This window comes from Gymnogyps californianus, chromosome 5 (assembly GCF_018139145.2).
Source record: "Gymnogyps californianus isolate 813 chromosome 5, ASM1813914v2, whole genome shotgun sequence".
Lineage (NCBI taxonomy): Eukaryota > Metazoa > Chordata > Aves > Accipitriformes > Cathartidae > Gymnogyps > Gymnogyps californianus.
This window is the reverse complement of record NC_059475.1, coordinates 10,118,797-10,146,599: the sequence shown is the minus strand read 5'-3', so window position 1 is coordinate 10,146,599 and position 27,803 is coordinate 10,118,797. Positions and strand designations below refer to the sequence as shown.

Genomic DNA, 27,803 nt, shown 5'->3' with positions numbered 1-27,803 from the left:
CTATATAAAGTAATTTATTAAGGGCTGGCTGGAGCCTTTTGACTTCATTGCAATTTGAAATGCTTTTCCCCTCCAACAGGTCTGAGAGAAGGTCGTTCCTCCAGAACACAAACTCTTCTTTCCTCTTTGTCCTCTAGAGCTCCTGTGTTAAGAGTGTCTTTGCTGTGAGATAAAAAGGGTAACTTCCAAAGTGCTGCAAAATTTATCCTGCGTTGCTTAGCCATGTTTTCTCCCATTCCTCGCCACCTCCTCAGCAAACCTAGTCATGTAGCCCCTGCTCTCCACGTGTGCACTCAGAGTCAAGCAAGTCCTGAGTGGGAACAGTCAATACATTATATTTCTCAAAATGTTCATCTTAATGTGTGGCATGGTGAAAAGTGATCTCTGCATGCTTTTTCCTTGTCCAAGTCTAATGGTGAGATCCAGCACAAGTCAGAGTTACGATACTGACGAGATGATGCTACTAGTAATTGAACAGGACACTTTAAATTGGGGAGTAAGTAGCACAAATAATCTATTTCTGATTTTTGTGATTAAGACCATCTGGGAGAGGAGTAGAGTTCTGTTAAGCTGTGGGAGTAGAAGAGTGCTGCTCGACAGGTATCAACCATGCCCAGAGCAGAGGTGACAAAGATTGCTCTCCCCTTGCACCTGCATGGGAGAAGTGACTAAGACTTTCACATTTGGGTCTCTGTAGACTGGGGAAAGCTTGTTGGGAGCAGGCTGGTTTGGAAACTGAATTTTTCTTCTGATAGCTGGTTTGACTACACTTAATACCTCCAGTGCTGTTTGTCTTCTGCAGGAGGCTATGCTAAAATTGAACTATATAGATGTGCAGTGTTAATGTGGAACATAACTAAGCCTGTCGGAGTTCAAGGAGCGTCTGGACGATGCTCTTAGTCATATGGTTTAGTTTTAGGTAGTCCTGCGAGGAGCAGGAAGTTGGATGTGATGATCCTTATAGGTCCCTTCCAACGTGAGATATTGTATGATAACTTCCATTTGTAATCTTTCTTCTGTTTGGCAATGCTGCTTTTCCTGGGGCTTTGAGATGAAGTTCCCGGGCAATACTGTTACAACAAAGGTTTGGAGCTTTTGAGGTTGTTTTGTTTTGGTTTTCCTTTAAAATAGTTAATTAAATTGTGGGATTTACTGTTGCAGAATGCAATAGAGGGCAAAACTAAGAGTTCAGAAAGGAATTTGATATACTTATGGAGGAAAAAAAAACAGAGCCAGAGTGTCTAGTAGCCTGGTCATCTGAGGTTCAAGAGGCTTCCAAACAGCAGATTTCCAGCAGCAAGTAGGATATACAAGAAGACCTACCTTGTTTCTTGTACTCTTCCCCGCCCCCCAGAGATGCTCTTGGTCTTTGTTGGAGAGTAGCTGATGAAAATAGCTATACCTCTGTGCTGAGGCATTTAACTGTTCCTATGTCCAGTCTCAGCTGGGCTGCCAGGGTAGGTCTGAATGTCCTCTTTCCAGCAGCAATTTTGAGACCTGAATCTACTGGATTTGGATGTGGAAGGTATAAACAGAGAAGGATGGCAGGGGGAGGAAATAATGGTCATCAGCATCCTTTGTGCCACGCCTTCCAAGGCTGTCCTCTCTAGATGAAGCCATCTATCTGGCAGGCTCCAGACATTCTGCATCCTGCCATCTGCCACAACTGGTAAAGTTAGAACAGTTTGTCCATTGATATGTCTTATTTTGAAACATATTGATGTGTTTATGAGATAATTTGCATAAAATGACATGCATGTACAAAACTTGGTAGCTCTGAGCCAGATGCTTTTCAAAATTATTTACATAATATTTGCTGAATAATTTTGGCAAGGGAAATTCTGTATGACCCGCTTGTAAATAACTCGTGACAGTGCTTCTTATTGAAAATTTGAACTATCTGGGTTAGAAAGAAGTAAAATCATGTATTGTTCCTCCTTGATAGGATAATGCATAACTCTTAACAATGGCAAGCATGAGGTAGGGTTTCTTGATTGCTACCACTTTAAGACTGTTGCTTGCAAATACGCACAGCATTTCCATATTGTTGGCAGTTAATTCATGATTCCGCACACCCTGCCTTCAAAAATGTGGTAATACTAATGTTAATAATTCATCTTATGAAAGAACACTGAAATAGCTATGGAAACGCTTCTTGCAATGTGTACTGCCTTTGTAATTTTATTATCACCCTGAATATAAATACCTATATTATTTCTGAGCAAATATAATTAGAAGTATGTAATGGAGTCTCGTTAGGAAAAAACCCTGCTGCTTTTCTTCTCCGATTCTACATGGTCAGCTTCTTTCTCTTCTTACTCCATGCTTCTGAAACTACTTTCTCTTCCTATGCTGCATGTGCAAGAAAGATTTAGGAAATCTTTGCATTTGAGGCTGACTTGCACAGGAATCTTCAGGGTCCGTCCTTAGAGTTCAGAGATGACTACCTGCTGGACCATCAAAAGCCATCAAAACATGCTTCCAGGTGAACAATGCTATGTCATCTGGCTAGGAATAATTTAGTAATCCATATTTTCTGTACATCTTTCCTTGGCTTGTATGCAGCCTACTGTCAGCACTGGAACTGGTGAAGACACTGGGCCCATGTGTCTCTAAAATGTCTGTGGCAAAAAAAAAGTTGTTACGGTCAGCGAATACTAAGTGGTGTTAAACCATGTTCTAAGCTGCTTCTGTCTTAAGGTAGTAAAACATCCTCTGAGATGTGTGTGAATTCCCACTTAGGTTGGATAACTATTGTGAAAACTATAATTGTATTTCAAATCACTTGGAATCAGTGATGCTAGTAAGAACATAAAAGCTGCTACCAACATTAACACAGGCAGGAATTTCAACAGGGGAGATGAGAGAATAATGCACAGAGCATCTTGTTCCAGTCCTTGATTCTGGTTCTCTCAAAACTTATAAAGGCATCTGTTAAATGCTGGATAGAGAGATGAATGCTTCAGAAATGCTCTTTTCTTTGTTTTCAAGACACTATCATCCCAAATTTCCGGGACGCATGTTCTATATGTCCTGATGGTAGACTTTCAGAGAATGATTGACTGAATGTGTTACTAAAGACTTTGCCCAAGGGGAAAATGCTGCTCAATCTTCTGTCTGTTGGATTTTATTCATCTCCTTCTATATATTTTTATTAATATTAATTGCTAATATTAATTACAACCTGTGGCTATATTTCAAATAATGCATTTCTGAAGGTTTAGCAACAATTTGTCTGTTTCTAATGTAATACAACTGTAGGATCCTAAATATATGTCCTAGTGTCTTTCTGTTGTGCAACTGCATCCTGGGCTGTATTCGTAAGAGTGAAGCCAGCACTCTTCCCACCCTTCCCCTCTCTTCAGTGCTTGTAAGACATATGGAGTACTGTATCCAGTTTTGGGCTGAGGAGGGGGCTGGAGCCCAGGCACACGAGAGGAGGTGGAGGGCAGTCCCTGTGCCCAAGGGGCAGCAGAGGGGCACAGGGGAGCGATGCCCAGGAAAGGGGCCCTCAGCCCCCCCGACTCTGCTCCTTCTCCAGATGAGGGCATCTTTCAGGCCACAGGCCCCCCAGCTCCCAGAACAGCCATATTTGGCCACATGCATTGCCATCACGGTGGCCTCCTCATGTCATGAGCTTCCTCACTGCTGTTTGTTCCAGACCCTATACATACAGGGACCCCAGCAGCTGGCCCACAATTCGCTGAGGTTCGAGGCCCTCGGATTCCAGGAATGATTGGAAGAAAGGGGTCCCACAGCAGCAAGGTGAGTGGCTGCCCACGTTTGCGTGGGGAGGCGGAGGAAGAGGAGGCAGCGTCAGAGGAGGGGCACCATCAGCCGCATGGTAGTGATGGCCGTCGCTCATGTGGCTGATGGTGCGGAGCCCATGGAGGTGGATCCACCCGAAGACCAAGAAGAACTGATGGAAGTGGATCCACCTCCAGCATGGCTCCCCTGGCACCACTACACCGTGCCAGGGCTCCCCTCCACGATGCCATCAACACGGCATCGCAGGAGTGCCCGGCCAGCGCCCTACCATCGGCCCAGCCTCCACACCTAGCATTAGCTGGGAGGCCCAGCCTCTGTGCCTGGCCATCCTGCAGGCTCACCCATTCCATCTCCCGGCATCAACAATTATTTCTTGATTGCCATGGGTGGTGTGAGCCCTTCTTTCCCATCCCCCTCCCCCACCCCTCCTGAAGGGGTGCCATCTCCTCTGCTCTGAGCCCCAAGGAAAGGGGATGAGACGACCTGGCTTCTGCCAGGCTGCTGTGCCAGGGCAACAGGAGTTGTCCCTCAGAGGGCCACCGAGGTCCCTGGGGCCTGGAGGTGGGGTTTCTTCAGTCTGAGGATGAGAAGGTTGCCCAATAGGTGGTTGAAGATGAAGCCAGACCCTCTGTGGCGGTGCATAAAGAATAACAAGAGATCAAGCAAAGAAGTTAGAGACACAGCTCTTCCTTTGGAGAAGCAGAAGAGTACAGTTCTGCCAGGAAGAAGTGCTGGCCTTCAGCATGAAGGTCCCTTCTAGCTGCTTCATGAGGAGTTCTTTTCAAGGTTGGGCAATGAACAATTTAAAAAAACCCAAAACAATAAACCAAGAAAATATCAGTACAAATGCTTTCCTCCTCTCTTATTTAGTACTTTGGCGACTGTGTCTGGACTTGTCTGTCCCCTCCTGGTCTCCCCAGTCCAGGAAAGACAGTGATGTGTGGGGTGTGGGCCCAGCCTTTGAGACGGTGAGAGGCCGGGGCACATGGCACACAAGGGCAGGCTGAGGGAACTGCCTCTGGTCATGAGGGTGGTGAGACACTGGAGCAGGTTGCCCAGAGAAGTTGTAGATGCCCAGTGCCTGGAAGCGTTCAAGGTCAGGTTGGCTGGGGCTCTGAGCAACCTGATGTAGTGAAAGATACCTGTCAGCCTCACCTCTGTGCCTGGGAGGATCATGGAACAGATCCTCCTAGAAGCTATGTGAAGGCACGTGGAGGACAGGGAGGTGATTCGAGACAGCCAGCATGGCTTCACCAAGGGCAAGTCTTGCCTGACCAACCTAGAGGCCTTCTGTGATGGAGTGACCACATCAGTGGACAAGGGAAGAGCTACGGATGTCATATATCTGGACTTCTGTAAGGCCTTTGACATGGCCCCCCACAACATCCTTCTCTCTAAATTGGAGAGAGATGGATTTGATGGATGGACTGTTTGGTGGATGAGGAATTGGCTGGATGGTTGCATCCAGAGAGCAGTGGTCAACAGCTCAATGTCCGGATGGAGATCAGTGATGAGTGGTGTCTCTCAGGGGTCCGTATTGGGACCAGTACTGTTTAATATCTTCATCAACGACATAGACAGTGGGATGGAGTGCACCCTCAGCAAATTTGCAGAGGACTCCAAGCTGAGTGGTGCAGTTGACACCCTGAGGGATGGGATGCCATTCAGAGGGACCTGGACAAGCTTGAGAAGTGGACCCATGTGAACCTCGTGAGGTTCAACAAGGCCAAGTGCAGGTCCTGCACCTGGGTCAGGGCAACCTCAGCATCAAGACAGGCTGGGGGATGAAGGGACTGAGAGCAGCCCTGCTGAGAAGGACTTGGGGGTACTGGTGGATGAAAAACTGGACATGAGCTGGCAGCGTGCACTCGGAGCCCAGAAAGCCAACTGTATCCTGGGCTGCATCAAAAGAACTGTGGCCAGCAGGTCGAGGGAGGTGATTCTGCCCCTCTACTCTGCTCTGATGAGACCCCAGCTGGAGTACTGCGTCCAGCTGTGGAGTCCTCAGCACAGGAAAGACATGGACCTGTTGGAGTGGGTCCAGAGGAGGGCCACAAAAATGATCAGAGGGATGGAACACCTCTCCTACGAAGACAGGCTGAAAGAGTTGGGGTTGTTCAGCCTGGAGAAGAGAAGGCTCTGGGGAGACCTTATTGCGGCCTTTCAATACTTAAAGGGGGCTTATAAGAAAGATGGGGACAGATTTTTTTAATAGGGCCTGTAGCAATAGGACAAGGGGTAATGGTTTTAAACTAAAAGAGGGTAGATTCTGACTAGATATAAGGAAGAAATTTTGTATGGTGAGGGTGGTGAAACACTGGCACAGGTTGCCCAGGGAGGCTGTAGATGCCCCACCCCTGGAAACATTCAAGGTCAGGTTGGACGGGGCTCTGAGCAACCTGATCTAGTTGAAGATGTCCCTGCTTATTGCAGGGGCGTTGGACTAGATGACCTTTAAAGGTCCCTTCCAAGCCAAACCATCCTATGATTCTATGATAAATGATGCTTCTGTGAGTCTATGATTCTAAAAACCGGCCAGAAACGTTTCAGCTCTAAAACTTAAATACAACCCAAAACTCTGCTAACAAGTATAGTTGGGATTTGTTGCCATTCTTTCTTGGATGGCATGAAGCAGGACAGCTGATAGTGGTTTCCAGCTGAGTGTTATCCTGAACTTGGGACATCTCAGAGTGTTTTGAGTCATAGGAGAATGGTCAGGATCATGCTAAGTGTGCACTGTAGTCTGGTAAACTCAACACTTTTGGGACTTTAATCAGCTGAGCTGGGTCAGACAAGGCCTCATCGCTGGTCCAAATAATTTGGAAGAAATCACAACCCCATTGCAAATCTCTCCTGTTGTTTGGGGTTTTTTTACCCTTCTCTTCCATTTACCCAATTCACTGAGGTCACTGCTTTGAAAACAGATTTGTCTTATTAGAATGAATTAATAATACAGTTGCTTGTTGCTGTATTTAAAGGAGTCTGATTTATAGTAACAGAAGGATCATCTGATTCTAAACCTGAATAGCTTAAAAATACATGTGGATGACTGATTCTATTGTAGCAATATAATGTCAAAACATAGTAGCTGAAGAAAGGACAGAAAGCCTAAAATGTTGACGGCATCTTGTAAAACTGTCTTGGTGAAACTCTGATGGCTTTTTCAGTACAAGCTTAGTTTAGTTTAATGTTTTGTGCTCTAAAAGGCAAATATGTTCAAGATGACAAACTTAATTAATAGCATGTATTGTTGTGCTAGCTCTGCCAGGGAAGAGTCAAACATGGCAAAAATGTTCACCAGCAGTCTTGCAAAAGAAGTTTTGTAAAGCAGATGTATAGTCAACATCTAAAGTCTCCCAGAAAGATTATCCACAATAAAACTAATCTCACTAGATTGCTAACAGCTACTGCTGGAAGATAGGCTTTGGGACTTTGAAGAGGGTCCATTGTATTTTGATAGGTGGCTTAAAAAGGCGACCAAAAGAAATCAGAATAAAACTGAAATACCATATCAAAGTTTCATAAAGCAACATGAGGACATAAAGGAGAGTTTTGAAATATCCTAATTCTTCCAAACGTTCATTTAAGTGCTTGATAGCTTCTTTGAAAATTCTGGAGTTAGCAAAGGAGACATAGCCATTAAGCTAAGAACAGAGCTGTGTTATTTCAATTCATGTTTCTATAAATAGCATACCCACACTACAGTATACTGAAAGGGTTCATACTTAAATGACTCAGAAAATATTAGTAAATTTACCTTGAGTTGTACTTTTTCAAGACTGCTATATAGTATTAATTATGTAGATACAAAAGTAATGGTGTATAAGGTAATATATGTTTGCTGATTAGTTACTGAAAAAAAACAACAGTTTTGGGGAAAGTAATGTTTAATAATGAGCCAGAACTTTTAGAACATAAATATTCGTTTCTTACTGTTGCGTTTTGTTTTTTTTTTAAACTCAAGACTTTGTCTACTAAATGCATGATATCTGTAGAGCCTCAAAGGAAAGTTAAAAGGCTGTGGAAAACTACCCAATTGATGAGAGGTAAATGAAAGCAATGTTTTGGAAAATGGGCTATGTTTGGTGGAGAGAGAACTGACCTGGGAGAGACTGGAAATAAGGTTGTTTTAAAATTTCCTGCACATAGCATATGCTTAAGCACAAAATTTTTCCTTTGCTTAATTTTGCAAGAATTTCTTTAGCTACCCCAGCTCCTGCTCTTAATAGCCAGCAATGTTATGTTATCAGAGATTGGGACTGTTACATTAATATCCTGTGACAGTATGTATATTTAAAAGATGGAGTACATTGTTAACTAGAAATGTTGCTTAGCAGTTTCTCTCAAAGGACAGATTTTGCTTGAAGTTATTGTACAGTTGTAAGAAAGTTAACAGAAAGTTAAGAACTAGCAAGGAGAGTAAAATTTTCTACCTACACTCTAGCGGCTTTCATGCTTTTTTTATTATTTATACCCCATGAATATTCCAGTGCAAGTAAAGCCTGCTTATGAGCATACGGGTGGGAAAGATAGATGTTAGAAGAAAGAAGATTTTATACACTGTCTCATACTTATAATTATTCAAAGGACAATGTTTTCGCGTAGAATAGGTTTCAATAAAGACTTTAAAACTAAGCAAAATAATAAGCAAAAATTAACATGGAGGTAATAATTAGATGGCAAACAAATCCTGTCAGCTTCTTTTTTTGTAAAAAATAATATAAAGAAGTTTGAAAATGTGATTGGGAAGTCTGGCCCAACATTTCTCAACAGTACTGTTGACACGGTGTCCATCAAGAGTGTTTGTTTACTGTGGAAATCCTTTACAAAAAATAAATCATCAAAAAAACCCAGATAATGTTTTTGCTTGATATGCTACAAGTTCACTGTAGCTGTCTTGGTATTTAACTCAGGACAGATACAGTTTATCTTATCAGCCACTTCTTTTGTTCTGGGTCAGAGCCCATCATCTGATGCGCAGGCATGCAATTCCTGTAGCTCGCGACGTGTGCTCATCAAGGGAGAATGAACTGTGGGAAATGTCACCCCTCGGAGGTGGCTGAGGAAAAGAGAAGCTTGGGGGAGCTGAACCCTTGCTGCTGTAAGGTGCTGTTGGGGCATTTCAAATTAGTGGTATTCTAGGTTTTTAGAACTCCCAAATGATATATTCTGTGTGAGTAAAATATCAGTTGTTTTCTATATCCCATTTTGCAATGGTTGTAAAGGCTAGAACTGCTGTGACTAATGCCATATAAAATGAAGCCATTTTTGGCTTTAGAAACCTCATGACTTTAAACCCATGTTTGAGACTTGACTTGTGCACATCATTGTTTTCAGTCCTGCAAGAGATATAGTTGGACTGAAACTACTGCTGTGTGGTGCTATGGTCCTGACTGACAAATCTTTGTTTGAATCCCTTTGTTTTACCCATGTGGTATAGGTTGCAACACGGAGGTTTAAAATCAAGGATTGTTTTGTTTTGTTTTTCCGTGGTAAGAAAACCCATTGTAGTGTTTCTGAAATCTCCACTTAGTTTTGCATCTCCACAGGATCTTTGTTCTCTGTTCCTGCTGGCCCTGTGGAGCATGGTGCCTTCTGAGGGGGCTGGATAGTGCTTCCACGAGAGAAGGAAGCTACTGGCTTGGACAAAAATGAGGCATGTGCATTAAGTTAATTTTTCTAAGAAGTAAAAAAAATGCATTAAATTCCAGTAAAGTTCGTGACTGTAAAAATTGACTTCTGTCATCTGCTAAGTTCTTCAGCCCTTGCTAGGCACCTGTGCACTGGTACCAGCACCATTCAATACACTGAATATTTTCTTGTTACATGCTGAGTAAAGAAAAAGAAGAAAATGTGTGAAAGTTAGCCTTGCTTGAAGTAAGGGATTGGATCAGGTGAACTCCAAAGGTCCCTTTCAACCTTAAAATTATTCTATGATTTTTGCTGTTGGTTGGCTACATTAACTGGAAGAAATGCCAGCTGTAATAATCTGTGTGTCCACAGGCTTTCTGTAGCATTTCAGGGCCTTCTTATATGCTTTCTGAGAGGCATCTAACATCTATCAGCAAGCAAAAATTACTTACCAGGGCCTTTTACCCACTAATGCAAAACACTTCTTTGAGAATTCCAAAGCCGGTTCAAAATAAAATCAAACCAGTTCTGCCACAGATCATCTTCTCAGATCATTAGCTTGCTTAATCATAGGCTTCTACACAGAACTCTGCAGCTCTGTCTCTAATGCATTTGCACTACCTGTGAGCGTCCAGATGAAGCTACTCGTGAATGATCATCCATCCAGCAGCCAGATAGGTTTGGAAAAGGGCTTTTTAAAAATGATTATGTCCTTTGTTTAGGGATAGAAACAGGCATGCAGCTTTTTGCATTAGTCTGCATGCACTATTTTAATTTCTCTGTCAGTTGAGTCCAGGAGGGCTGTCATCAGCAGTTGCGTCGTGCAGGATAGTCCTGTTTTTATTAAGCTGCTCTATGATGCAAAGGCACTGCTTAGTGAGATTCGCTGGTGAGAAATGTGCTGTGAAGCTTGCTCCCTTTCCATACCGTGCAGAAGAGTGTGCGCTTCGTCTAATGCTTCATCCTAATGACTGTCTGAGCGAGGCTGCTGTGGCCAGCCCTTGGGGAATCCTTCAGTAGCAATGTCTGGTCACGATTTCCAGAGCTGGGGCTACTATATGATACTGCAGTGGTGCAAAGTAATCAGTAATGTTTACACAATACTACCAGCACTCTGAAAGTAGTATTCCTTGGTGTAAGAATGAGAAATAACCAACAGAGAGAAGAACACGTAATCATCTGCTAAGCTGTCATTTGACAGTTGGAAGGCACACTAAAACTTAAAAATATTTAAGAGACACTGTAAAAACAGATAATGCTATAAAATACCTTGGTTAGATGAAGTGAAAGTAATACCACGTTTGAAATCTCTTGGCACCCCCAATGGTAGCAAGCGCTCCTTTCTGTATTTATGATAGTACAAAGACCGTACTTTCATGTTTTATGGTTTTTTTAAGTTATGCTTCTCCCTTTGGGAGTCTGATATACACAAATAGAAAAAATATTCTAAGCCGCATCATAGTTTTGTACTAGATAAGCAGTTTAGTGCTATAGACAAGAAAGAATACAGGTAAAATAACTTATGTTTTAATGGTTAGTTGTGTCCTGTCACTTCTGCCAGGCTGCACTGAGAGTCAAGGAAAACCCTTCAGGTATAAACTTTGGGAAGCAGCTCCTCTTTCAGAGAAAGAGACCTAATTGTTATCTGACATTGTTCCAAAAGTAAGAAAGAAATTAGCACTGGTGAAACGCTGATTGCATATATCCTCACCACATGGCAGTTTGGGATGTGCAGCTTTTCATAAAGGTTATCCAGATACGTGATCGAATTAGAAAAAGGTGTGTTTCATTTCTGAATGTGTGTACAGTGATTCTGGAAAAAGAAAGAATTTGTGAATTAGGTCTAGCATTACATGATGACGTGTTTCTGGTTGTGAAATCCCTGTGCCTTACATTATAGAAAACAATGGCCAGTTGTAGACTCAAATAAAAACTTTTTTTGACTGTAAATGACAATTATTTTTTATTTTTTTGGCATCTAATTTTTGTTAAACTTGAAATCTACAGGAAGCATACTTTCAAGGAAAATTACATTTATTTTAGAATCACTAGTTTTTAGTTTACTTTTGCTCATCTCCATATTTTGAGAAGCATTATAAAAAGGAACAGAGTGTATCAAAATCAACTGGATATGCAGTCCTTTCCAGATGTATAAACCTAGGTACCTTCTTGTCTGATACAGTCAAACTCACCTTTTCCTTTTGGCAAGCATCCCTGTTTTCAGGGGTATATTTTTGGTGCAGGAGGACACCTGCTTGTTTTCCAGTGGGCAGTACCCACCACAAGTGTCATTTCCCAGAGCAGTGTTGAGCCCTCATCCCATGGGAGGGGAGCAAAATGGATTTGCTGTATGGGATTGCTGAATGCGCCTCTTCCTCAGCAGAACAGTTGCTGGTAGTTTAGAGGTGAAAACAACCAGCAGTGTACTTATCCCTCTGCGTCACCCACATCAACAGATGGAGCTTGGTCTGTGGGAACCCTATGTTTGCACCATAGCTTGTATTTCTTTGTGTTACAACTGGTTGCTGAATTAGCCATTGGTGCAGGCATGAGAGCTGCTGGCTCGTTCCCACACCTGCCATGGTTCCTCTTGCTCAAGCAAAGGGCACTTGCTCTCTTAGCTAAATAACTGTGGCTCCTCCTCTGCCTCAGCCGGGTCCTTCCCTGGCTGCATTGCTTGCCTTAAATCCCAGAAACCGTCTCTGTAGCAGTTTGGTTGGGTGTAATTTGAGTTCTTTACAAAAGGACTCTTCATTTGGTCTGGTATCTTAATTTTCATGGTTGTGCAGCTTACGTTTAGTCTTATGTATGTTTCCTCTCTTCTGATGTCTTTATACTGTAAGTTTTGGCACCAGTTTAGACTAACATTTTGAATTTTAAGTCGTTATTCTGAGATTTTGTTGTAAATTGAAGAACCTAGCCTGTGAGTGGTTTGGACTTTGATAAACTAGTTAAAAAAGAGTTAATAAGTGGGTTGAGCTTCCCTCTTGTGGCTACACTATGTAACTAAATACATTCTATAAAACATCTAAACTTAATCTGAGAATTTTTTTCATAGAGAAAAACTCCTCTGTGACTTCACTTGAGTTAAGATTGCTTGAGATTTGCTGGTTTTGAAGGCCCCAGTTCTGTTACAGGCACGTCCTATAAGTTATGGTTAGTGTTCATTTACAGTGCATGTATACTTTACATGAAATGAAAAAAAAAAAAAACTAAGATAAACTAAGAAGATTAACGGTCACAAGGAGCAACAAGTAGTAATAAGTAGAAAACTTTCTTTTCTCCTTCTGACACTTGGAAAAAAATAGCACTTACCTTGCTGAGACATTTGGTCTCATCAGGGCTCCTCTCTGCCAACTCTCTTCACTCAAGAAGGCAATTTGGTATGAATGAATAAACTGTTGATCATTTCTATATTGATTAATAGCATCTACCCTTAATTCCTCCAGTTTCATATTTGCTGTAGTAGAAAGATGTTGGGTTTTTTTTAATTGTATTTTTTAAATGCTGCACCCTAAATGACCTCTGTTATTAACTGTTTATAATAGTCACCACAATGTTATATTTGGACATATTCCTCCAGGAGGGAGGTCTGCCATTAGGTGTGTTGCATGCACAACTGGGATGCTTACTCTCAGTGCAGGAGTCTGCAGTTACCTGGTAGGGAGTAAAGTGCTGACAGTGGAACAACTGGCACCCTAAACAGTTCATAACCAGAAACTTCTTCTCAAATCTTGTGTGCGTGGAGATTAGGTGGTATTATAGAAAATAATGCAATGATTTTAATTTGAGGTTGTATTTACTCCTTCTCTCTTTGGTATTGTGTAGTTAACCTTGCAAGACCATGTGTAACTTCTTCCTCTTGTCACTTTGTTGTTGTCTACAGTAGCTTCAGCCTTTGCAGTAGCAAGAGATCCTATTCCTCCAGCTGAAAGGGAATCTTTATTAATTTTCAGGAGGTAGTACAGTGATTAGAAAGCTTTACATGGAGCTTTTGCAGTCCCTTCTGCTATGTTGTATCTGATCACTTGGTCAGGGCCGTGCATTTGGAGGATGTAATAATGTATACAGTAAATGGAATATCTTGAGAGAGTTGAAAAATCCAACTGAGCGCGGTAACAATGAACCCCAACTGAAGGTTAAAAGCCTCTTGAAAAACGTGATACTTAATGGAGCTTGAATGTAAACAGAAAAAAAAGAAGTGTGATTTTCCTCTTATTAATCATTAAGCTTCAAGGAAATTTTTTACATTAATAACCACTTTCCTGGTTTAGCTGTAACACAGGTGGTAAAGTAGAAGTCCACATTAGAAGTGATGCTAAAAAGCTGAAAGCATGCTAACATTGTTTGCACAGTGGGGAAATTGTGTCAAGATGTCACAAGATGATTTGTCTTAATACCTAATAAACTTATAGATGAAAGTTAAAGGATTGTAAGTGCTCACCTGGAAGAAATTTTTGTAGAAAAATAGTTACAGTATGTAGAATATTTTTATAAGCAAATAAATTTAAAGAAAAAAATGAAGAAGTTAGTACTGTGGAGATAGTATGTTTTTCTTCACATTATTCTACTTCATTCTCTTACCAAAACACTTTACTATATCATTTCAGTTAATCAATAGGAAAATCAATGTATGATCTTAATCAATATTAATAAGCAGATGTAATTTGTTGGTTAGTATACAAGACTTGACCCCTTGGGACTATTGTGGATAATTAGTCATGGATCAAAAATTGTCTTATAGCATGAACTATTTTTATGTTTTTGAAAGCACATTCAAGGAAAAGCATTTGTCTCAATTCACAGAATATTTGAAAACGCACTGCAGCCTGAAAGGAGAGGCAAAATCAGAATCACAGTGTGGATCCCAGGGACAGAAGTTATTGCAACAAGTCCTGAAATAAGCCTTGTGGTTTTTCTTGGTAAGATATTGATCCCATATCCTAAAGTACTCCTCATTATGTTAGCTTGGAATTACATGTTTTCATTTTCTGAAACACTTGACTCTAAAATGTTTATTTAAAGTAAATATTTAGCATATATTATTAAATCCATGTATTTTCTCATTTAATAATTAATATTTTTATGACCAGCAGCATAATGTCAGTAGTCAGTATTTAACATTGACAATTTTATTATGTTAACATAATATGGTATGTATGGTTTTCCTTATTCCATTGTGATATAACCTGAAAGGTCTGTGTCAGTCTTTGAAGGATGAAGAGACTAAGGATGATGTTTACAGGATAAAAGAAGTATTAGTAATTGTTTATCTTCATAAGTGGATTAGAGAAAGCAGTTTTAATAGTGTTTCATTTTAAGGCTGTTTAATATGGTGAAGAAGAGGTGCATGCATGTGTGAGCATCATTAAAATTCATGCTCTTTCTATTGCTTTTGGGGTAGACTTAATGTGTTTCTGACTGTGGAACTGTAAGTGGCATTGAATCTCTCTGAGGAATTGTCTTTTTTCTTTCTGATGTATCAGAGTGCATGATGTAAAACCAAGGGCAAGGTTATACTGGTAAGGTCCTCTATTACATCCTTTTGCTTTGGTGGGAGGTAAACAGGTTCCTTGGTAAGCTGTGGCTTTGGGGCACACTGAAAGAGGCACGTTCTCTCCCAGCACGTGTCGGCTGGTAGTGGCAGGGTGAACATTTTATTTTTTTAGTATTTTTAGGTTACTTGGTTTTATAAAAGGTAATGATGGTATCTAATTTTTTGGCAAGGGTTCCCGATGCCCAAGATGGGTCTGCTTTTCTCTTTTTGAAGTACAAAATAGCCAAATGGCATTTTGGGTCCTGTAATAAATGTTTTCTTGGTACCTCTAGTTTAGTATGGGTGACTTTTTAAAAGATTACTGTTGTGTATAGCTTATACAGTGAATGGCTAGATGATAAAATGAAAGGATTTCATTCTTAGCTATTATGTGCAATGAAGTGTGTGGGGGGGAAGCTAACTGACAAGTGTAGTCGTGTTTAGACCTCAAGTGGGGATATTTAAAACCATCAGATCTCTGATCAGCTATGTGTTTAGCTATGGTTTGGGTTTTTTTTCCTTTTGTTACTTCAGCCTTTTATATAGAGAAATATATGTCACAACACTGTGATTAACAGCTGAGTTTTTGAAGCTATGGCAAGGATTAAGGGTGATTTTGTTCTCAGTGTTGAAAAATAATGTCTCTTCAGAATAGCAGCACTTGATGGATATTAAATGTATTTTCTGAAAATATTCATTGACATCTGTAAATTTGTAATTTAATATGTATCTTAAGTTGTCAGAGGAGATTCTCTTTGCACTTTGGATATAGCCATAACTCACTGCAATCTCAAATATATACTATATTTAAAGATACTTCTGAGGCTTATTATTGAACTTTGGCTTTATTATAGCTGGGAACACATTTCACATGACCGTACACTGGAATTTCATCCTCTAGTTAATTTATAAAAATCTTCATACCCAGTTGACTGGCAGGCTTTCATATGTCCATATAGTCTGTTTTTGAGGACTGGTAGACAAGCATTGTTTCTTTTAGTTGTTCCTCATTCTTCCAGCCTCCTGTGATTCTCTTTTGTGCTGTGAGAGGCTAATAATTCACCTCTCATCATTCAGTTACTTAGATTTTCAAGTCACAAAGCATTTTTAAAGTCCTGAGATTCCCCCCAAAATATCAAATGCAACTACAACTTACAGAGTACTCTGGTGGTACTGTAAAATTTCTGGTTCAGTAAATGTGAAGAGCCTTGAAACAGGATCTTTTTAGATGCCAAGAACTATAATTTCTCTCCTCCAGACACTGATGATCTTCAGGGGATCTCTGCTTCAGCTCTGCAGGTCTGCAGAGTCTCTCAGGAGTCATTTTAGAGAGAGAAGAAAGACAGAAAACTGGTGGCTTAGCTGATAAAGGGTCAGGCTACATCACAGAAAACAAAAAGGAATTAGAGAGCGAATCAGTAGATTTAAGGATGAAAAGCTAAATTCCATGATAAAGGAGATAATGTAGGCATCTAGGAGAAGAGTAAATACAGAGATGTGATATTAGGGTGAAAATTAAGAGAATATAAACCAGAAATGTGTCGTGGTTTAACCCCAGCTGGCAACTAAGCACCACATAGCCGCTTGCTTACTCTCCCTACATTGGGATGGGGGAGAGAATCAGAAGAGTAGAAGTGAGAAAACTCGTGGGTTGGGATAAAGACAGTTTAAAAAGTAGAGCAAAAGCCTCACACGCAAGCAAAGCAAAACAAGGAATTCATTCACTACTTCCCCTCAGCAGGCAGGTGTTCAGCCATCTCCAGGAAAGCAGGGCTCCATCACACGTAACGGTTACTTGGGAAGACAAAATGCCATCACTGCGAACGTGACACCCCCCCCCCCTTCCTTCTTCTTCCCCCAGCTTTATAGGCTGAGCATGACGTCCTATGGTGTGGAATATCCCTTTGGTCAGTTGGGGTCAGCTGTCCCAGCTGTGTCCCCTCCCAACTTCTTGTGCACCCCCAGCCTCCTCGCTGGTGGGGTGGGGTGAGAGGCAGAAAAGGCCTTGACTCTGGGTAAGCCCTGCTCAGCAGTAACGGAAACGTCCCTGTATTATCAACACTGTTTTCAGCACAAATCCAAAACATAGCCCCATACCAGCTACTATGAAGAAAATTAACTCTATCCTAGCCAAAACCAGCACAAAATGAAATTAAATCAAATGAAATGAAGGATGTTTAAAGAAACCACCTGAAAACTGGGAGAATGAAACTAAAGGAAGGTGGTACCATGTTAGCCATCACAAGGAGCTGTAGAAACCTGGGTGCATAAATTTATCCTTTAAAATAAAGGAATTAAAACTATTAAAAAAACTGATTGTGATGTGTATAACACTCTGAAAAGTGAAAAATGTATAGCTTACAGTTCAGTCTGCATGTTTTCTTGAACTAGTGACCTCATTGCTTATACTTTCCTGTAAGCTCTTTGCATAATGCTATCATGTTTACAATTCATTCCAACAAGGATGACCTCTTTTGTTACATATTGCATATATTCTTGTAAGTTCTGTGTAGCTGCAGTTTTTCCCCTTGTCAGTTTGTTCTTTTTGTCTTCTAAATATAGCTTTTATTCTTTTGAACTTACATTACTGGCCTGACATACTGTCAATAGTAAGAAATATATTGGTACATAACGAAACCATCAAGACTTAGAAAACCACTAATGTTTCCCAGGTTAATTGTGTGAGAGAGAGAGTGAGCAAAATATAGTGGCTAGTCTAAAGGAATGTTTTTAGGAATCCATTTTTTCTTTGTATTCTGAATAACCCTGCAGTAAATGTTCTTGGCTTCAGATACAGTGGTCTTTTATTTTTCTATATTAAGCCATTGACTCTTCGCTGCTGATGAACATTTTTGTGTTATTAAATAAGTCCTCTCTGTACAAATTATGAGATTTCTTTGAATTCAATCAATTCATATTAAATGTTAACCAATAAAATATATTTGCACTTTCTCATTTGTAGTCCTACTTTAGAGATGGTTCCTAACTTTTATTAATTAATTAAATATTGGTTAGCTCTTAGAACTGTTGCTTGCACAGGCAAACCTCTTAAGTGTTTGAAGTTAATGCCTCAGTCTTTCTCTGTTGCTATGCTAGACTACTTAAGTACACAAACTAGTTTGGATAACTTTACCCCAGGATGCAGTTTGCGGTAGAGGCATATCTGCTCAGTGTAGGGCTGAATATACCTTAACCAAAAACTGCAGATGAAGAGCTGACATCGCGAGTGCTCTTTGGCAATTAATAGAAGTCAGCAGATGTTTCTGAACATTATCGATCGTTTGAATATTGATACTGATAGGTCTAGAAGGCAGCTTTGAAGCGAGGTAGAGGTCTCCTGAAACTAAGTGGTAATACAATTTTAGTCTCTGTTAGAATATAAGACATTCTGTGGCAATGTTATAAGAAGTGTGATTCTTACAGGCCTAATTATGCTCACAGCCAGAACTGTTTTCTCTGAAGTCAATTCTTTACTGGTTGAAATGGAAACACCACTTTGAAAATCTCAATAAGGATGTTAATAAATTCAGTTTCCAAAGACATTTCGGCTTGGGACAACCTTTTCTTTTGTGAAAAAGAACCACAGTGGATGTCACTTTGCTGCCTTCTTTGAATTAGGGCTGCTGTCTACAGCAGAGAAGGTTTGATAGCAGGTATCAGAATCAGAAGCATTGCATTTAGATTCAGATATCTAAATCCTGAGAGGCTAATGTGAACTGTGCGTCTTCTCTAGTAACCATGAATCAGCATGCACTCCAATTAAAGTAAATTTAAGAAGCTGCTTCCATTAGTTCTGGTGAAGTTTTGGCTTCATTTTCCTATGTTGTGATTGTGTTGATAGTGTGTGCATGTATGTGAGGGTATATTTCTGACTGTTGAGGGTCTGAGGATAAACTGGAGGGATTCTTGTTCATATTGGTCTGTGACAGAATTTGTTCACTCTTCTCAAAGACAAATTTGGAGAAAACCCATTCTTTCAGTTATATTCTTTTTTAAAAAATAGCAAAGAAATTCTTTGGTGAAGAGCATATCTAGCTGTTTATGAAATACACTAGCATTTTTTTTTTCTAGGGATGACTTTGGAATTGGGTAGGTCCCTGGATGCCTCATTGAACTAAGCATGTATTTTCTTCCTTGTGGTGAAATTCCATCAAATGTCAGTGCTACTCTTTTGTTCAAGTATTAGCTAGGGCTGTTTGCAAAGATGCAGGGGGTGAGCCTTCCTCTGAAATAGCAGTGAAACACATTTAGTGCTTGTGGATGGGGTTGGATAAGGAGCTTTGGAGACAGAAATCCTCTGCTTATCCAGAGAGCACATGGTGGAAGCAGTCTAAGCTCCTGATGGTCCACATAAAATTTTGATCTGGAGAGCTTAGTAAAAGTGATAGTTCATTTGGATTCACCTTTGCACTCAGCAATGTGGCCTTTATAAGGCATGTGTCAGCATGTGGCCTTTATAAGGAAATTTTTGAGATTTCACATTCAGTTAGGACCAGAAATCTGATAGCTAAGAACTGAACTGAAAACATGAGTACTGCTCAGGTAGCCAGCCAGAATGCTTTCAGATAATGGCTTTCAGGTAATACTTGGAGTTAGTAATGAAGGCTGTATTTCAATCGCTTGCGAAGTGGTAAAAGATGTGATGTGACTTAAGCACTCATGTGATGATGAAAACTTCTAGGGGCAGTCAGAAAGTTTAAAAACACAAGTCACTCCTTACTAGGTAGAACTTATGTCTGAAAGCTAAACTCATTTTGCAGCTCTTAGGGAGTAAGTTCATTCTGCAGTCTTCCTTGCCATCAGTGGGGACTGCAAGGGCCTCTCTCCCTGAACGTGTTATGAAGTTTGTAAGCATTTTCAATACCTCTGGATTTTTACTTCCCCATTGCATTTAACTGAAATTTGCAAATGGATTTACAAGTCGTTGAAGTTATGCAGTTTCAATGCATAAATCTCATTTCCTTAGGAGATCTGGCTAAGAAATAAATTTGCCTGTAACTTAAGAGGAAAAAGTTAAATGGGAAAAAGATTCCATTTTGTAACAGTTTAATAGAAAGTACCAACTGAGCCTGATTAATTTAAATGACAGTAGAAATTATTATTACTGCAACAAATACTGTTGCTCATGTAGAGCCTCATTTGTTTAAAGCTGTCCAAAGGTTTGTACAAATTCAGAAGTACAAATTGCTTTGTTCAGAAATATAAAAACAGCCACCATGTTAATCAGTGTGTTATGAAGGTACAAACAGGGGAATATGCCAAAGAACAATTGGAAAGAGCTGTATTGTTCTGTATTGAGGTACTGGGCTTTACTCTAATCCAAGAAATGACACCTTATTTATTGCTCTTTATATATTTAGTGATGGTGGTCATTGGAAGAAGATTTCTTTTAGTTCAGGAGTTCTTTTAGGAATATCAGTAAGGCATATATAAAATCACATATATTTTGTGATTTTTTTTTATTTTAAATATGATTAAGAATTAATTCTTCCTCAGACAATTTTCCCTCTAATAATGACACCCAAAATGGAAAGTTAAAGTGAAATATGGTTATTTCAATGCCTGTACCCATAAAGACCGTAACTAAATTAGCTAAATTATCTCTTTTCTAACAAGAATTCCTGCAGATTTCTGATGGAAGTGCTGTATGGCTTTGTGATCCTTAAAATGCTGGGTTTATAGAAGGCTGTAGTGACTCTCCATACGACTTTTTTTCTTTAATGGTAACAGGCAGCATAATTCTGTTGATGAAAGACAATTATAATAGAAGAAGCCTGTCTCTTAACATGGTCCCAGCCTCTGACAAAAGAGACAAAACCATCTGAGGACAGCACGTTTCTATTGAATCACGTACAGAAGCCCAGTTAACTTTGATAACTGGAGACAGGGATCTAGAGCAGTTGGGAACTGTTAGTAAAGGACCACTAACAGCACTGCTTTTAAATCCACGTCTCAGGCTGTGAATGCAGAGCAGGACCCGTGCCAGGTGGAAAGTGCCTCTGATTTTGCTAGAGGATGCATGTGTGCTCTGTTATTAGATTACTGAATCTCTGGCCATTTGCATTGATTTTCACAGCAAAGACCGGTCTCTAAACTTAGAATAGTTGAATGGGCTCTGAATCTGAATACTGCTGACTTGCTTCTCTTTCATAAACAATGTATGTTTTCTTTGGGCTTTTTAAAAATCCCCTTAGTTTTGCCCGTACGTTATCTGAATCTCCCTAAGACGCTAAGAGCTTTGCATGCTTGTCTCTTTTGCTTCTGCAGTGACATTTTCAGCCTGGGATTGAGCTTTTAAAGAACACTCTTTTGAAGGACTAAGCTTTGGTGTCTTGCCAAGATTTTTTAATTGAAACTCTCTGAATCAGATATGTGTATTTCCTTAAAAAAAAAAAAAAAAAATGGCAGAGCAATGACTACAACATGATATTGGTGGAATATACTTTAAAGATATGATTAGTTTGTATGCACTTGAAATTTAATTTTACAGTCTTCTCCTTCCCCATAAGTTCCCTACTGTGGCTTAATTGTTACTGGCAGTGAATATCTGTAATAATCTCAAAGACATCTGGTTCCTTCAATTTTATTAACTTGAAACAGATAGGAGCAGATATATTATAGCATAATTATGTCTCAGATACTTGCAATCTTCAAAAATATTAGTTATGTCTTATAGGAATGGTTCAACCTTTTGTTCACATGCTGCTTAGCTTGACGTTTGGGGGCAAAACATTTAAACCTGTGTTTCTGGTATAAACTGTGAAAATAACCTAATATTAAAATCACATGGAGTTGGAGAGCTAAAGTGGGAGAAGGCAAAGGTCCAGGAGGAATCTTACTATTGGTCTTTCTGTAAGATAGAAAGAGAAGAGAAACCTCATCAGTTCCTTCTGGGAGAAGTAGCTGGACTCCAGCAGAGTCACTTTGAATGTGGCAAAAAAATGTTGCAAGACTATTTGAATATTGTATGCAACACAAATAGGCTTTTTATTGTGGCATTCTATCATAATTTTAAGGATCTCTAAAGGACTTGTGCTTTCGTGAGTGTTTCAGGTTGGGGATGTTTTAACCCTGTGATTGCTTATAGTTATCTCCTTGAATGAAGCACCACCTTGCATGATAATCCCAAGCCTGGGGAAAGGTCAGGCCAGCTGAATACATGTTCTGTGTGTAAGGATTAACTGCCGAAATTAAAGAAAAGTGTGAACGGATGGCAGATATTTTCTTTGCCAATCCTTGCAAACTTGAGTTTAGACTCCAAAAATGACGTTGGATTTTTTTCTACTGCAGACCCAGCAATAAATGAAAAACAGGCTATTAAGTAGCCCTGCCCTAAAGCAGTTGCCTTCACTTAGCTTGGCATGTGTATAAAAGAGGCTGTTCTTTCCTTTGCATCATCCTTAGAACTATTTTGTAAAATCCATCTAATCTCACCCTCCTGTACCTGCATTTTGTCTGGAGTGCCACTAGGTATTGATATTTTCTATAAATAAATAAATAAATGAAATACATGCAGATATGACTGAATGGCTAATGGAAACCATTATGGCAAGTAAGAGGCACCATTTCTTAACCATCTTTTCAGCATAACATAGGTATATATTGTCATATAACCATGCTTTGGTTTTGTGAGTTATTAGTAATTAAATAATCATGGACTTCTGTTGCTAGAAGAAAGAATTAAGGACCAAGATTGGCATTGTTAAATAGAAATATGTACTTACAGGAGCATCATATTTTTATATTTTTAAAAAAAAACTCTGCTTTTTCCTAAGTGCATTGCAAAGCTCTTAAGAATAATAAAGCATTTTAAAGTTCTTCAACATTTGGTAAGCTATATTCATTATTCATAGAGGTAAAATGAATAAGTAATATTGAATGGCAGCAGATAGTTGTATTTTGTGTGTAAAAGACTGTTAATGGGGACTGCTGTTAGCACACATCATGAAAACAAGCCTGTTTACTTGAGATGTGAATTAAAAATTAGGCAAAAAATGTTCTGAATTAAAGCAGACTCAAAAGTCTTTGACTTATTTATTGGGGGGACAAGACTTTTCTACTTTCTTGGGTTTTTTTTTTTCCTGAAGACTTGTCATCAAGGCAACTGAGTTAATAGATCAAAGATTACTATTTTGTTCTAATCTGATATGTGATATCAATTTCCTTATTTCTGTCTCTGTAGTACACTTTGCTGTACAGGAAGGATCCCCTAATCTTTGCTTTTCCAGTATTTTAATTTGTATTTAATGCAGAATCCCAGAAGACAATACAATGTAAGTGCTGCAGGAGCCCTTTGGCTCTATCAAAGGATCTACTTGTGCTTCCATTATATCGTTTTAACTTTATTTGAGAGCTAAGCAAATTTTAGAAAGTGAAATATCTTTGAACACTGAAGAAGTTCTTTTGAGTTCAAAATGCTTTAAATGGTTTCTGCATATTCTAGACAATATCTGTAAAACAAAGTTGGAAAGGGGAGAAATTCATCTGACTAAAAGTAGGCAGTTTTAGATGACTACCAGGTGTCCGGCTGCCAGCCTTGGCAGGAGAGGACCCCACAGATTCCCAGTCATGTCTTCTAGGCCACTGAAGTATCTACAGTGGGAGTAAGGGTGGTTGGTAGCATTTGTCTTTGAAAAAATAATGTAAATCAATTGACAGTAGAAAAAAACATGAAACTAATAAAAGGATGGAGGGAAAGGCACTATTGTGCACAGACTCAGCATAATTTAATAATGCTTTAGAAGTCTGGACCACCAACTAATAATTTATTGGTGTTTGACAGGACTAAAACTTACACAGGAAGTGTTACTGGCATTGCTTTTACTGGTATTCACAAGCTCTGAACTTTAAAACACAGCAAAATAAATAAAATACACAATACAATAGGATAAAAGTAACAAAGCACAGTTCTATCTATTCAGCTACTCATTGCCATAATAAAGCAGATGGGGAGGAGAACATATTGAATTACTTTGTGTGTACAGACTCTAATGTAGTTTCCCCCATTTTTTCCTTTGTGTGTTTTTTGTTCTGATAGTACTACCTAATAAATGCCATTTTAGTATCTATCAAATGTCACGTTTAGTTGGGAGAATTTACTCCACTCTAATCCAATCACTGCTCTTGCATTCAAAGTGTCAGGAGAGATTTTCTAGCACATTAAACCAAAATAAATGAGAGTTTGAACTTTTATTCCTTCCTTTGCTCAATTTGAAGCTGTAATGATTGTTTAGGGAAAGCACATTTGAAACGAGTGTGAAAAATAGCTCAGTTCAAAGCAGCAGGACGAATTTGGGTTAGCTTCTTGTTTAGGAGCCATTGAACCGGCACACAGTGTTGATAAAGTTGTCTAAAATTCATAGGTGTAGTGGTGGGGAAAGTGCCCGTATTCTTTAAATCCTTCCTGTAGTACTATATACTTCTTATAGCTTTTAACAAATACGTAGCAATATTTTTACTAATAATTTGGTTCTGTGAAAGTGGTGGGAAACCCACTGTTTTGAAACAAATGAAAGATTGCTGAATGTTTATGTTAGGAAGATTTAACACTGGGGATTAATTTTACCCTCATTTGCCATTGTGTTCCCTGCTGATTATGCTACTGCATGGGCTTTAGTTCAGAGTGTGGTTTGCTTCTAATAAGCATCAAACTACTCTTTGCTTTTGCACACCTAAGTTTTATCTTTTTTCCCATACGGCTGGTAGGTTGATGTGTCAGTAGTGTTGTACTTAGTTGACTACAACTCATTAGCAATCCTTTGATATAAATCTTCAGAGGCTGTTGCGGTTTGGTGGTTGGAAAAGGATTAAGATTTGCTTCCAAATAAATCAAAAGGCAGACAAAAATTAGCACAAACAGGGCACGTTTCTTGGTGTCATGGCTTGGACATTTCTTTGCATTGCAAAGGGAAACAGGTCATACTTCTGCAGTTGTCAATTCTTATATTATGACATTTCCCTGGACACTCTTTAGTTCTGCCACCCAAAGCAGCAATGACAGCAGTTGTGTTCTCTGAATTGAAGTCAGCAAGTGCAAAAACACTGCTAACATTGACTAGTGAGAACAAGAAATACAATCCGCTGCACTTCCTAGATCAGCCCATTGAATACTTCGCTTAGCAGAACAAGTGCTCTACTGGAACAGCGTAAGCCAGGTAATAATGTACTTTATTAATAATCTCACTGAAGTTATGCTGATTCTGCACACTGGTAGTTAATCTGGGATAATTGCAATATCCAGTACAATTGCAGGCCACTTGAAGGTTGAAACGAGAGATTCATTCTGTACTTGGCTCTTTTCTGCAGTCCAGTCCCTGGTTCCACTTGCAAGTTAGCACAGGTAAGGAGATGGAGAGGTTAAGCCTCCATGTGCAGCTGGGAGTATGGGAGAGAGCGCCCACAAGGACGAGGGGAACAATTTCTTCAGGGTTAGGGAAGTGTCTGGAGTAGTGGAAGCCTACATGGGAGGCACAAGCTTATCTGAATGAAAAAGTAATTAAAATGCTGGCACTTAACATTTAAAAGGATATAGAATTGTTTTTAAATCAAAGTAAATTTCTTACAGGCAGGATGGGGACTATCCAAGGATGCTGTACCAGAAAAACAGAACTAACATACTTATCAAAATGTTTTGGAAAACAAAACCAGGAAGAAAGTGGCATTGTTAAAGAGCAGAATAAGGGGACTGCACGAAGGAATAAAATATCCTACCAAGAGGGGAATCTGTGTTCAAACGGGAAGTATACAATGACTGATAGAGTCTGGCAGGTTAAATTTAAAAGCACAAGACAGGGGAGGGAAAAAAAAAAAAGAGGAACACCTTGCAGACAGAATAAAGACGAATAATACAGCATTTTTTTCAAATACATCAGAATCAGGAAGCTAGAGAGTAAGGCTGATAGATGATCAAGGTGTAGAAGGAGCAGTCAGAGAAAATAAGCCCACAGCAAAAACTTAATCTTCATTTTTACTTCTGTGTTCTTCACCCAGTGTAATCAGGCTGTGGAAGCCTTTGCAATAAGATGACATAAATTCTGAAAGCTTACACAGCTTTCAAGAGCAGATCAAAGAAATTAATGGAAGAGGAACTTACTGAGGGCTAAATACAAAGATGTTCTCTGTCTCAAAAGTTGCCTAAGCTACACATCACAGGATGCTGGGAGAGCACATCGCAATACGTTACATACTTTTCTTACATATTTCCCTGAGCATCCTCTTACTGCCTTGTTCTCCTTTCCCTTTCCTGAGAGCACTGCAAAGCTTTACTAAGTGACTTGGCTACGACAGGATCTCAGAAGACTGGAACAGGGTCAGGATTTAAAGTGCCAGTGATATTCAGCATGAAACAGTGTACTGCACACTCTTCTCACAAGCATGTCTTACAGAGCTGCTATGGTACTGCCAACGTGGCAGCAAGTGCTGTGGGGTAGAGAGGGATGCAACAGGAGGGTAGTAGCAACACTGGAAAGGCAGCAGTTCAGAAAAGGGGGAATGTTTTCGGACTCCCTGCCAGCCCCCAGAGGAAGAGTACAATGTTCAGTTCTCAGTCAATTCTCTAAAAAACTGAAAAAACCCAGCGAGTGGGTTTTGTTGGGTTATGGACTCCAGGCTGGATGGACCTCTGGTCTGCCATGCTTATCTTCTGCACTTGTCAGGAGGAAAGGCACAGCATTTACCTTTCACAAGTAGAGTTCCTGCTCATTACCAGTGGGAAGAGAGGGGTCGCTGCCTGCCAAGGGGCTGGATCACACATCACCTAGCCATGTATGGAAAAGCTGCGATTCCTCCTGCTGTCATCTTGGCTGCAAAATGGGTTATGGCAGTGCTGTATACGGCCTAATGGACCTAGAAAAAGTGACATTAGTTTAGCTTATTGATAAATTAGTGGAACAGTCTGGTATAAAACTTGAGATTCTCCTTTTCCTACAGTGTTTCACATTACTTTTTCTATCAGACTGCAAAGAAGTTCACACGCTTCACTTTTTAGGATAGATGCATATCAACTATCTGATTGCTGTTTCCTAGAATTTACCTACATGTTAGTCATTTTAGGCTGCTGTAGAAGAAGTTACAGAGACTAAGCTGCTTCTATTCGTACCTAAAATAACACTGCCTTATTTCCAAGTAAACGTTGTACTACTCAACACTAAGATTATTCTGTTTAGGAATTTTGCATACAGATAATCTAAACTAAAATCTGATACATGTTCCCTTACTCTCTGTCACTCATTACATTTGCTTATTACATATCTTGTGTCTTAGATTACAAGTGTTGTAGAAGGCAGGGACCAGAGCGTGTCAGAGATGGTGGACCTCTTTCTGCTTGTTACATACTGTACAGCAAAATACTTAGTTTTCCTATTTGTGAAGTGAAGAGAATATTGAACTCCTACTATCACCTTCTGCTCTCAGTTATTGTTGTGGTTTAGGCCCAGCTGGTAACTAAGCACCATGCGGCCGCTCGCTCCTTCCTCCCTCCTCCCTGGTGGGATGGGGAGGAGAATCAAAAGAAAAAGGTAAAACCTTGTGGCTTGAGATAAGAACAGTTTAATAGAACAACACAAGGAGAGAAAAAATAATAATAACAATAATACTAATAAAAGAATATATAAAGTGAGTGTTGCACAATGCAATTGCTCATCATGCGGAACACTGTGCTCAGCCCGCTCCCGAGCCGTGCTTCCCCTCCACCTGGCCAGCTCCCCCAGTTATATACTGAGCATGACGTCAGTATGGTATCGAATATCCCCTTGGCTAGTTGGGTCAGCCATCCCAGCCGTGCCCCCCCCACCTTCTTGTGAAAATTAACACTGTCCCAGCTGATCCCAGGACAGTTATAAACAGTCTAGGTGGTTGCTTGTCTCTTTTC

At 39.9% G+C, this 27,803-nt stretch overlaps 1 long non-coding RNA gene across 2 annotated transcripts in view; it reads left to right on the top strand.

Annotated features, from left to right (window-relative positions):
* Positions 1–27,803, top strand: part of LOC127016531 (uncharacterized) — a 103,854-nt gene that overhangs the window by 10,344 nt on the left and 65,707 nt on the right. For both annotated transcript variants that reach the window (XR_007766499.1, XR_007766498.1), the window contains exon 2: positions 14,206–14,321. This is a non-coding gene — a long non-coding RNA (uncharacterized LOC127016531). The remainder of the gene's footprint in view (positions 1–14,205; positions 14,322–27,803) is intronic.